Raw genomic sequence first — 12479 nt, forward strand, 5'->3', positions numbered from 1 at the left:
CCACTTCGCAGTTCATCAAACTAGTTCCCAGTCCGAGGTGCAGATCCTGGACCAGCGCCCGCCGGTACTGCTCCCGGTTCTCAGTCGCGGTTCCAGGGGCCGGTTTGGGGTTCCCGGGGCCAGTTTGCGGTTCCCGGGGCCGGTTCGTTTGCGGTTCCCGGGGCCGGTTTGCGGTTCCCGGGGCCGGTCTGTGGCTCCCGGCGCGGTCCCAGCGCAGGCGCGGCGGCTGCTGCCCGCCCCGTCGGGGCGGCGCTTGCGGGAGGCGAAGCGCTGCGGGCAGCGGCCGCGCCGGCACCGGCACCGAGCAGGTAAGGCGAGCTCCAAGCTCAGCCCCGGGGTGGCATGTGTGTGTGTATGTAGAGGGGGTACAAACAAGCCCCCTGATCCCCCGCTGCTGCTGCTCCCTCCGCGGGAGGCAGCTCCGAGCCCCGGCGATCCCGCTGTTCCCCCACCGGGGGATGCCGAGGGCACCTGTGGCTTTGGGAACGGGGCGGGGGGTGTAAGGGGGGTGTAGCTGCATTGCAGGTGTGTGGGAGATTATTTGGGGGGCCAAAGAAAAGCCTCGGAGTGACATGTGCCTCCTGCCCTGCGCTGCCCTGTCGCGGAGCGCGTTGCTGCCGGGAGCTCCGGGCGATGCTGCGGGGACAGAGGGATGCTGGAGCTGAAAGTTGCACCCCGGATGGTTCAAACCCCGCAGCTGCTCCCAGTCGCGTTTGTTGGTGGAGCCAAGCTGGACAGAAACTTTGAGCAGTGAGGCCTCGGGGCTGGCCGGGGAGCAGGAAAAAGCACGAGCTTTCAGTATTGTTCTTTGTTCCTTTTTTGGGGGAGGGAGGGAAGCCCAAGGGCTTTTAGAACATCTGATGGAAAGTCAAGGCAAGAGAGAGCTGGTGCCCCCAGGGCAGGCTGCTGCACAGGGCACTGAGGGCTTTTTGGGTTGCCAATGTGGATTTCCCCATACCCTGGGGATGGGAAGCTCCATCCCTCTCTCCCTTTGCAGCTCCATCCCTCTCTCCCTTTGCAGCTCCATCCCTCTCTCCCTTTGCAGCTCCATCCTTTTCTCTCCCTTTCTCCCTGCCCTGGAAAACGTGATTTGGGACCTGAGAAACCAGCCTGGTGCTTTCCAGTGGAGGGCAGAGTCCCACCTGAAGTGGCTCTGGTTCTCCATCCCTCACCTCTCACTCCTGGCCCTGCAGATCCACCCCTGTGTGATGCTCAGGTTTCTTACTAATTATTTACTGCCAATGATTTCTTAGCAATCATTTATCACCAATGAGCAGCATGTTCCTGCCTGGATGCTGCTTTAGCCCTGAGCTTCATGGGGAGTGTGGGCAGAGGTGGCAATTGGAGATGAAAGCACAGCTGTGAGCACAATGGGGCACAGAGGATGGTGCTAAATCCTCAGCTGCTTCTCTTGCTTCATCCAGCAAGGACCATGTTGCAGACTTTGCCTGGGCCACCTTTCATCTCCACCCACTCAGATCCCCCTCCCAGGCCCAGGCTGGTGTCCAGGTGTGCTGAAGTGGGGTGAGACTGAGGTGAGGGCAGCAAGGGGTCCCTGCAGCTGCATCTCCCACCCCACACTCTGCCCAAGGGAGATGCAAAGAGCCTGGCTGGCCATGCTGTGAACTGAGGAGGGACAAGCTTGCAGTAAGAGTGTCACCTGTTGGGAGCATCCTTGGGGGCTGCAAGAAGTAAGGAGAGGGGAAACCAGCAGAGCCAAGTGTGGATGGAGGAGCAGTGCTTCATCTGGGTGCTTATCATTTAGGTCCTGCTCAGCACAACATGTTGCTACAGGCACATCTGTCCTGGTGCAATCTATTTCCCTCCCACCTGCCCTTCCTGGGAACATCAGCTGCCTCCTACTTACTTAATGTGGGTTGCCTGGGGCTCAGCTCCAGCCCCTGAGCCCAGGCAGCTGGGCTGTAAAACCCAAGAGGGACTGGTGGGTGCTCTTAGAGGGACCCTCTACCCTTGGGAGATGGGTATTTGGACTAAATCCCACCCTGCCACGGGTGTGTGTGAACAAATGCTGCTGTGTGTGTGGGGACTGGCTCACTCAGTGTCTGCCACTTGCTGGCCAGGATTGGTTGGGAGCATCTTTCTCTTTGGCAGGAGAGTTGAGGATCAAGGCAAGGCAGGTTTCAGGGAAGGTTTTCTGCTGCAGGCCCTGCTCAGAGTTAGCAATCAAGCCTCTCTGTCATGTTCTAGGGACACCCCATGTGCCAGGGAGGCTCATGGCAGAGTCAAGCCCAACCTTTGCTCTCCCACCAGCCCCCCATGCTCACCTGCTCTGGCAAGAAATGACTTAGGTGAGGCCTTGATGTGGCCAAGAGCCCAGCAAACCTGTTTGGCTGCTGTGTTGTCTGTTCAAGGGAGCTCTTTCAGCTGTGGTGGGTGTCCACAGAGAACTACTGTGGACATCCTCAAGCCCCAGGGGGTGAAACCTGGGACTGTTACCAAAGGAGACTGTGTTGGACTGACCTGGAGCTTTGGTATTGTTTTAAGGCAAAGGGGATGCTACAGGCCTGCTTTATGTGGACCTGCTGGGGCTTTACACATGGAGTAGGTGTGGGAGTATGTCAGTGGAGGAGACTTCTGCCTGGGCAGGGAGAGGGGAGGTGGCAAAGGGCACCATGAGCATGGGACCCCCACACAGGGGAGCTTAAATCTGCTGACAGCCTTTAAGGAAAGATCTGAGCTCATTCTCATTGTGCATGCTGAGATTTGCCTGCAAAACCAAGTGGAGAGGCACCTCCATGAGCTGCCAGGACAGAGGGAAGGGGCTGCCTGAGTTCAGGGTGTGGGGATGTCTCCTGGGGCATCTGTCAGGCAAGGTGCTGGTCTATAGGCTCTGTGTGGAGGTTTGAGATGGCTGAGATTGGGGGTTCAGGGCTGTTTTGGCCCTGGGTGGGTTGTGAAGAGGTGAGAGGGGAAGAAAGGCAAAGGGTGTTGGTGGTACAAGGGTATGGAAGAGTTAATGTGGAAGGAGCAGGCTCTGAGATCTGGTGCTTGAGAGGGATTAACTTAGCCTGGAGCAGGTGCAGGGAAACAAGGCTCTGAGGCTGCTGGGGGGATGGAGAGCTGGTACACCAGGCTGTAAAAGCTCATAAGAACAGAGGCTGGAGAGGGGCTGTGCTTGCTGCCTGTAAATACACCCAAGGGGTGAACACCAGGCAGGCAGAAGAGCTGTTTGAACTAGAGAACAGTGTTGGTGCAGGGACAAACGAGTGTGAATCCATTCAGTTTAGCTTGGGAGGTTTATCTAGAGGCTCTGCAACTGCATCCCATCAAAGGAGAGCAGGAGAGGGGGAATTAGGGCACATCACCTCTCTTCTAAGGTGCTCAACTGTGATATAAAGAGGGTTTAGCTGGGACTCCCTGGTGCAGACATCCTATCCTGGTACCTCCTTTGGCAAGGGCTGTGTTAGCTGAGCAAGTCTGGCCATCTGCCTGCTGCAGGGCCAGGCATGAAGCAGAATGAAGCCCAGCTGTGTCACTGGGATAGGTATTGTTGTTGTCTTTGGTTATGCCTTAACAAACAAATAGATGAACAACCCATTTCTCCCTCCCCTGGTCGCTGCACAGCTTAATAACAAAGCATGGATGCTTTAAGAAGGCTTTGGATCTGATCCCAACAGCAGACTTAGACAGGGCTTGTGCTGGGGGATGATGACACCAAGAACAAGGGAGTCCTTTAAAGCTGCTCACACTTGTGTGTTCAGTACAAGGTATTTCTGGGGCTGGTCCAGAGGTGCCAACCCCCCCCAAAAGCTGAACTCTGAGCAAGGCAGCAGCAGGTTCATATGTGGAGAATGAGGAGGATGCAGCTGTGCCCTGAAGGCTGGGATCAGGCTCTCTCCCCTCCTCCTCCTCACTAGTCTCCAGAGGTGTCAGCTCCTTTCTCTGCAGATGTCTGGAGGTGAAACCTCCTCCATAGCTGCAGGAGGCTTTCAGCCCTTGAGAGGCATCTGTGGTCTGCTGCCCCTGGGGCATACTGAGGGCTTTTTGGGTTGCCAAGCAGAGATGTGGATTCCCCCATATCCTGGGGGTGGGAAGCTCCATCCCTTTCTCCCTGCCCTGGAAAATGTGATTTGGGACCTGAGAAACCAGCATGGTGCTTTCTAGTGGAGGGCAGAGTCCCATCTGAAGTGGCTCTGGTCCTCCATCCCTCACCTCTCACTCTGGTAGCTGTTCTCCTGGCCCTGCAGATCCATCCCTGTGTGATGCTCAGGTTTACTACCAATTATTTGTTGCCAATTATTAGTTGATTACCAATGACCCTGCTTCTGGAGGGGGGTTGGACTGGGTGATCTGTAAAGGTCCAACCCCTACCATTCTATGGAGTACTGTTTATTTGCTGATAGCTTCATGCCTTCAGCTGCTCTTCTGAGCTGCTCATGGGGCACAAAGGCTCAGAGATGGGCTTGTGTTGACCTGCTTTGGGCCAGGCAGTCCTCCTCCACCTCCTGGCCCTGCAGGCAGCATCAGGGAGGGGAATGAGGTGCTGAGATTACTCCATCTCTGCTCACTTCCAGCTGATTACCCAGGGAGAAAGAGACAGGCTCTGGGTGATGCAGAGGAATGGACACAGACCCATTGGCTTCGTGGGGGCTGTGTTTTTGCACCAGTTTTTAACCCTTCCCCTGCTCCCAGCTCTCCCCTCACGCTGTGGAGTGGTTTTGTTCCTGATAAACTGGTGAGACACCTCTCCCATTCCAGTGCCTGGACACAGGGGTAACTCCTTAAGGTCCTGCTGGGAACAGGGAATGGTTGCCATTGAGTTTCTCCCCTCTGGGGGAAAAAATCCCTTCTGCTCCTCACTCTGGCACCAGGGAGGCTCCAACAGCTTTTGCCTCTTGGCACAACACATTCTTTTCAGCCAGCTCTCCGTGCTTTGGGGATGCTCCTGTGCTGGAGACGTGGCAGATGATCCTCCTGCAAAGCTGTGCTGGGAGCCCATGGGGTTTGCAGCATGTAGGTCAGAGAACTGGCTCCTTTGGGCCTGCTCCAGCCCTTCAGAAGGGGCTGGGCTGAGCTCTGCACCCCCTGCCTGCAGCTTTCATGTGCCCTGGGGGGTATGTCCCAATTCAATAACCTTTTGATGCATTTTACCTTAAAATACTCTTCTGGCAGAGAAAAGCACTCGCTGCCCCTGGCTTTGCCCTTGTGCAAAAGTGAGCAGTTGCAGTCCTCTCCCTGTCCATCTGGGCAGCAGCTCTGCTCTCTGGTGTCCTGTGTGAACATAGGTTAAAGGGAGACAAAAGCATAACCATCACCTCAGGGCTGGGAAAGCTTAATGAGGAGCTCTGAAGTGATAGGTGGGAGCAGGCTGCTTCTTCCCACCATGCAGGGACCTCCTCAGCTTATTGAGCTAATGGTCTCCTTGGCTGGCTGCAGCTCATCCTCAGATGAAGGAGCAGCCCTGGTTTATTCCTTCAAGGTTTAGCCTGTAATCTGGCCATCAAATAAAGCTTGATTAGGGGACTGGAACATGTGTGTGAGAAGGAAAGGCTGTGAGCCCTGGGGCTGTTCAGCCTGGAGAAAAGACTGAGGGGGACACTTGAAGCTGAGAAATCTCTACAGGGTGGGTAAGGAGAGGCTGGGGCCAGTGTTTGTTGTGTGGTGGCCAGTGGCAGGACAAGGGGCAGAGGCTGGAACACAGCAAGTGCCCCTGGCCCAGGAGGAGCAAGTCCTTTGGTGCTGAGGTGCCGGAGCCCTGTGCCAGGCTGCCCAGGGAGGGTGTGGAGGCTCCTTCTCAGGAGGTTTCCAACCCCAGCTGGACACGTTCCTGTGCCCCCTGAGCCAGGGGCAGCTGCTGGAGCACGGGCTGGGGCTGGAGCAGCTCTGCAGGGCCCTTCCAGCCCCCACCATGCTGTGATTCTGTGAAGTCTGTGGCAGCCCAGTGCAGATCAGGGACAGGTAACAGTGCTTCCCTCAGTTACAACACGACAGGCAGCCGGTCTCTCATCACTGGGTGGAAAGGGCAAGGCTCCAGCTCTGCTCCACTGTGATATTCCTTTAAACCAAGATGCTTTCCCTAAGCTGTACTTTTCTTGTTGTTGCTGATTTTACTCATATGTCCAGATAATTCATACAGCAAATTCCCTAGATGAGAAAACCCATCCCCATCTTGCAGTGAGCACTCCCCATCCCAGCTTACATTGCATTTCTCCTTGTTTGAGGTTCCCTGGCTCAGCAGGGCAGGATGCAGGTGGCCATTTGACTCCCATCCCAGCCCATCCTGAGGTGTTCCATCATTGCCCCCCAGACACAGCTCCAGGGCTGTGTTCAGTGCTGGGCCCCTCACTCACTGCCACAGGGACACTGAGGGGCTGCAGCGTGGCCAGAGCCGGGCACAGAGCTGGGGAAGGGGCTGGAGCACAAGGGGCTGGGGAGGGGCTGAGGGAATGGGGGTGTTGAGCCTGGAGAAGAGGAGCCTGAGGGGACACAGCAGCACTCTCTGACACTCCCTCACAGTAGAGGCTGGTGTGAGGTGAGGGCTGGTCTCTGCTCCCAAGTAATGAGTGACAGAACAAGAGGCAATGGGCTCAAGTTGCCCCAGGGGAGGTTGAGGCTGGAGCTGAGGCAGAACTGTTTCCCTGAGAGGGGTGTCAGCCCCTGTGCCAGGCTGCCCAGGGAGCTGGGGGAGTGCCCAGCCCTGGAGGGATCCCAAAGCCGTGGAGCTGAGGTGCTGAGGGCCAGGGGTTAGTGATGGGCTTGGCAGGGTGAGGGGAGGGCTTGGACTCCATGACCTTAAAGGTCTTTTCCCACCCAAATGCTTTGGGTCTGTGTTCCTCAGCAAGCAGCCTGTTTGTTGTCCAGGGGTTGGTTTGGTTTGGTTTGTTTTTTGCAAGCCACACCTCGGTAAGCAAGAGCTTTGTACAGAGTGTTTGCACACTTGCTGCTCCAGAGGCCTTGCAGAGCTGGTTCTGCCAGTTGTCTGAGTGTGTGTAAACGCTGGAAGGAGCTCCAGGGTGGGTAAAGGAGGTGATTTCTGTGCCAGAGCTGCAGCAGGTTTCTGTGGTTTCTGTCCCATGCAGGGAATGAATCACTTCCCCATGTCACAGGTACAGCCCTGGGAGAGGAGGCAGGGGCTTAAAACCCCCAGAGCTCAGTGCTCAGCCCATGCTGTCCCACTCACCACTAACGTGCTCTGAGCCACCTCCTGCAGACAAGCCAGTGCCCACTGTGCCTTAGGGCACTTTGCAAACAGACATCAAAGCAGTGACAGACATTTGATGGACCAGGGCAGTGCCTGGCCCTGTGCTGGGCCCTGGGGAGGCCGCAGCTCCAGGGCTGTGTCAGTGCTGGGCCCCTCACTCACTGCCACAGGGACACTGAGGGGCTGCAGCGTGGCCAGAGCTGGGGAAGGGGCTGGAGCACAAGGGGCTGGGGAGGGGCTGAGGGATGCTAGTGTCCAGTCCCAGAGCAGCGTGGCAATCCCCTGCCTCCATGCTAGAGAAAAGCAGCAGTGCTGAGATGAAGGAATAAGGGGGGAAATGTTGGCTGGGAGGCAGAAACACAACTTGGAGAGCTGAAGCTGAGACAGCAGTAACTTATGCCCAGCTTGCAAGAGCCAGGTGGATCCAGGAACAAAGATTTCTAATGAATCTCACAAATTCGAGGTGGTCCAGTCTACCTGAGGCTTCCCTCTTCAAAAGCACTCACAACTTGAGGCCTTTAAATATGGCTTTTGTGATGCTTTAGAGGAGGCACAGAAAGAAAAACTCATTAAAGACAGGGAGGGGAGAGGAGGTGACATCAGAAAAAGAAGGAGCACATCTTGCTGGCCCAGCCTGAAGGTTTTGCAGTCAAAGGAACTGCTCTTCTGAAGTCAGGCAGTGCCCAGGCGTGGTGTGGTGATGGCATCTGGGGGATATGGGGCTCAGGAAAGGGCTGGCAAGGGGCTTAGAGCCCAGAGAAGGGGCAAACTGAAACTGGAGGAGGCTGGGGAGCAAAGTGCCTCAGTGCTTTTAGTTTGGGTCTAGGTCAGGCAGGTTTGAGTCCTGACTTGGGGCTGGGGCAAAGCCTGAGGTGTGGAGCCCATCAGCAGTGGGGAGCCCTCATTAACTGAAGTTGCAGGTGATGTTTGGATCCTGCTGGGCTTGAACCAGAGCAGGTCAAGGGCCAGGAGGCTCTCAAGAGACCTGAAGGGGACTCCAAGGAGACAAGAGGTTTGGACTCTGCCTGCAACCAGGGGTGAAGGTGAGAGCAGAGCCATAGCTCAGGGCATGGCTTTGGTGGTATGATCTGGGCTGAAGCTACAAGGAGGGATGATCTGGATCAGCCAGAGTGCCAAACAGCCCAGATGGGATGAGAGGGATGATCATGGAGGATCCAGCTGCCTCCATTCAGTCTCCTGCAGAGGAGCTGCAGCCCGTTATCTCCTCTGCTCCTCAGGCACGTGCTGCTCTGCAGCTCCTCAACTTCAGTGGCTTTAATTATCCCAGAGGCTGCAGGAGCTGTTGAAGGCAGAGCATTTGCATGGAGACATGCTGCTTTTGATCTGTGCTGAGGGTGAGTTTTCTGAAGGAGTTTTGCAGTTACCCAAAGCTCTGACTTCAGGCAGCTCTGTGACCCGTAATGCCCAGGAGAAAGGCTCTAAGGCTATGTCAGGCAATGTCCTGTGACTCTTCTGTCCTTCCCTCCAGCCACATCTAAAGTCTGTCTTTAGACCATGACTTTTACAACTTTCTTTTTTGGCCCAGCTGGCAAGAAAACCAGCACAAGTGTATTGATGTGGTGCAAAGCTTCCAGTGTGACCAGATTTTAAAGGAGCTGGTGCAGACGTTCCATTAGGAGCCCTGAATAAATAATAGCAAAGCATGTTCTGCCCACTCCTACCAAGACAGCATCCTTTAAAGTTCTACCTTGAATCTCTAATACCAAAAAAAGTGATCAAAAATGGATGCAGGGTACAGTGCTCCTGGCACTTCTTAAGCAGGGTCACGTCTGGGTGCTGGGGTGTGGAGGGTTGGGGAGGGGATGGCAGAGCTTGAACTTACATCTCAGTGCTTATCCTGTAACCTCTGCTGACACACAAGGGTTTTTAACCCCTGCCACGAGCCTGATGTGACATGTGTTTGCCAAGGTAAGGCTGGCTTAGAGATTGAACAGCACCTGGGCATGTGTTGGGGGGCACCCAAAGCTGAGCTTCTCCCTTCTCCCCAAACCATGAGTGGGTCTGGGTGAGCTGGACCCAGAGTGATGAGCATCTTCAGCTTCTCTCTGCTTCCCTCAGCCTGCCTGTTAAAGCTTTCCCCTTCTCACTGCCTTCGCCTCTGGCCTTAGAATCACAGATAGAATCATTTTAGTTGGAGATGACCTTTAAGAGTCCAACCCTGTCACCCTGCCAAGCCCATCACTAACCCCTGGCCCTCAGCTCCATGGCTTTGCAATATCTCCAGGGATGGGAACCTTCCCCACCTCCCTGGGCAGTGTCTGACAACCCACTCAGAGAACAAGTTCTTCCTCATCTCCAATCTCAGCCTCCCCTGGTGCAGCTTGAGCCCTTTTCCTCTTGTCTCATCACTCGCTACTGGAGAGAAGAGACTGACCCCAGCTCCCTGCAGCCTCCTGTGAGGGAGTGTCAGAGAGTGCTGCTGTCTCCCCTCAGCCTCCTCTTCTCCTGGCCAAATAAGCTCAGCTCCATCAGCCTTCTGCCATCTTTTGCTGTTCTTCCACTCCTGTCCCTGCCAGTCCTGTATTTATCTAGTGGGGGATGCTGCCATCAGCTTTACTTTGAGCTGCCTGTGCCAGGATGCCTTCAGACATATGTCCTGGTCCCATCTGACCTTAATGTCTAATGTCGAGCAGAAGGGCCAGTCTGGCTGGTGCCACAAACTCATTCTGTGTGCCAGGCAGAGCTTGCTGCTGATGCAGGGTTACTAAAGGGTGTTCCCAGTGCAGGGCTGCCCTTTCTTCCAGCAGCTCCAACATTACTTTGCAAAGGGTGACTCATATCTGCAAGGAATGAGGAACTCCCAAGGCCAAGGGCAGACCGTGGGTGAGTTATCCAAGCAAAAGGGAGCTCCTGCCCTTCACACCCAGCTGGCTCCTGCACCAGATGGGGATCCAAGGGTGCCCTGACCCTCCTGCTAACCTGCCCTGGAAAAAAACACATGTCCAAACTCTGCACCTCCACACAGACCCACTGCTGGCTGTGCCTCTCCCTGCACTGTCTTCTTGCAGCTAAGCAGGAAAGGAGAGATGCTTGGGAGGGAAAAATCCTGAGGAAATGAAGCAAGTATGATAAAAATCACTGTGCTTTGCTGGAAGCAGCTTCCAAACGTGACACTTGACCTTGGCTTCATGCTGTTGCAGACTTTTTCAGCTGGGCTGGCTTGGGTGATGCAGCCACTTGCAGGAGCTTTCTGCTGCTTGAGCAACTCCAGCCCCTTCCCTGCCTGTGCTGCAAAAGGCACTTTTTCATCAGAGATGAGCTTTGTGGTTTTCTTCTGGAGGTTTTTGCAGTAATAGCCTTCCTCTGGAGGTCCCAGAGTGCTTTGCAGAAGGGACCAAGCTCCCTGCAGACGGAGAGTGATGGGTTTTTTCCCCACTCCATAGAGGAGGAGGTGATATCAGGGAGCTTTTGCCCTGCTGAGATGCTTGCAGAAAGCTCTATCGATGCAGTGGGTTTACTCACTCAGAACAAACTGCCCTTAACCCATCAGGGTTTTCTGTGGAGACTAAATCCACTCCATCTGCATCAAGTTTTTGAAGGGGGGCAGTTTATTGCAATGGGTACAAGCTGGAACACAAAGAGGTTCCAAAGAAACACAAGGCAGAATTAGTTCCCTGTTGAGGTGAGGGAGCACTGGCAGGGGCTGCCCAGATGGGCTGTGGAGTCTCCTTCTCTGGAGCCATCCCAACCCCAGCTGGATGAGTCCCTGTGTGCCCTGCTCTAGGTGGTGCTGCCCTGGCAGGGGGGTTGCACTGGATGAGCTTTCCAGGTCCCTTCCAACCCTTAAGATTCTGTGCTTCTGTGATTCTGTCCTCATGTGCATGGAGCTAAGATGAATTCTGTCTGAAAGGTACCATGTCCAGGTGCCTGGATTCAGGCCCCAGCTACTCTGCAGCAGATCACTGACAAAAACCAGAGCTTGATATAAATACAATTAAGGAAGATGGCAATTTTTCCCTTAGTCTGGTGTTTTTAGCTCTGAGATGAGAACAGAGATACTACCAGATAAAGCAGGGAGATAAAGACCAGAGAGGAACATCCAGCCTTCTGTTCTTTAGCAGTTTGGTTTCAGTAACTGCTGTACACGCTCAGTACTTTGTGTTTTGGCTGAAGCAGCTGCCCTGGAAAGGCAGCCAACTGCTCAGAAACATCTGGACATGATCTACCTATGACTTGCCATAGGAATCAGCTCTCCTGGTTAACTGGAGTTGATTGGAGAAGAAGTGATGTCTTGTTTTCTATTTTCAGTGTGGTTTCATCTCAGGGTGTCCTGAGGACAGATGGAATAGCTGAGGTTACACTGGGTCACAGCCCCTGCAGCTTTACTGGAAGGAAGGCTCTTGGCCTCATCATTTCCTCACTGGAACAGGCTGCCCAGGGAGGGTGTGGAGGCTCCTTCCTTGGAGGTCTTCAGGACCTGCCTGGACACATTCCTGTGTGACCTGATCTAGGTGGGAGCTGCTTCTGCAGGGGGGTTGGACTGGATGAGCTCTAAAGGTCCCTTCCAACCCCCACCATTCTGTGAGTCTATGATAAGATAGGCTCCACTTTTCCCCCTCATGGGAGAGTTGCTGAAGCCTGTTCCTGAGGCATGGATTTGTACTGAACTTGCAGTGTGGTGTAGCATTAGGCTCCAGGTTTTAACTTCCATATTTAACCTTCTGACAGGAGGCTGCAGTGAGGTGGGGGTTGGTCTCTTCTCCCAAGTAAAAAGTGATAGGATATGAGGCAATAGGCTCAAATTGCCCCAGGGGAGGCTGAGATTGGAGCTGAGGCAGAACTGTTTCCCTGAGAGGGGTGTCAGCCCCTGTGCCCAGCCCTGGAGGGATCCCAAAGCCATGGGGCTGAGGTGCTGAGGGCTGTGGGTCAGGGCTGGGCTGGGCAGGGTGAGGGGAGGGATTGGACTCAATGGCCTTAAAGGTCTTTTCCCAACTACAGTGATTGTAATAATGTGTCTGCATAGGGTTGGGAACTGGGAAGCCTCATATCTAGTCCCCACTTCATTGTCTCCTTGACTGACCCTTTGCCTTTGCAATGTTTTAGCCAAGACATCCCCTGTTTAGTGAGAACAGAGCTTGAGAACATGGGCCAGCAGATGCTGTCCTCTGAGGACAAAGTGTTTTGTCTGAGCTGGAGGCAGACAACTGTAGGATCCACAAGCAAGGAGCCCTTTGGTCCTGGCTGGGTGCAGCCTGGAGATAACAGGAGTGTGGTGAGCCTGTGCCAGCTAGCTGTGGTGTGAGCTGGAGGGGAAGAAGTTTGTGGGGGAGGAAGAAAGAGCCTTTCAGTGAGTGTT

The 12479-nt window shown here is 54.7% G+C and overlaps 1 protein-coding gene across 1 annotated transcript in view; it reads left to right on the forward strand.

The window, feature by feature from the left end:
* Positions 1-262: 262 nt before the first annotated feature.
* Positions 263-12479, forward strand: part of CAPN5 (calpain 5) — a 59774-nt gene continuing 47557 nt past the window's right edge. Inside the window, exon 1 of the mRNA XM_061990349.1 lies at positions 263-308. The gene's annotated coding sequence lies outside the window, so the exon portion shown is untranslated. The remainder of the gene's footprint in view (positions 309-12479) is intronic.

The sequence above is a fragment of the Colius striatus genome, chromosome 1 (assembly GCF_028858725.1).
Source record: "Colius striatus isolate bColStr4 chromosome 1, bColStr4.1.hap1, whole genome shotgun sequence".
Lineage (NCBI taxonomy): Eukaryota > Metazoa > Chordata > Aves > Coliiformes > Coliidae > Colius > Colius striatus.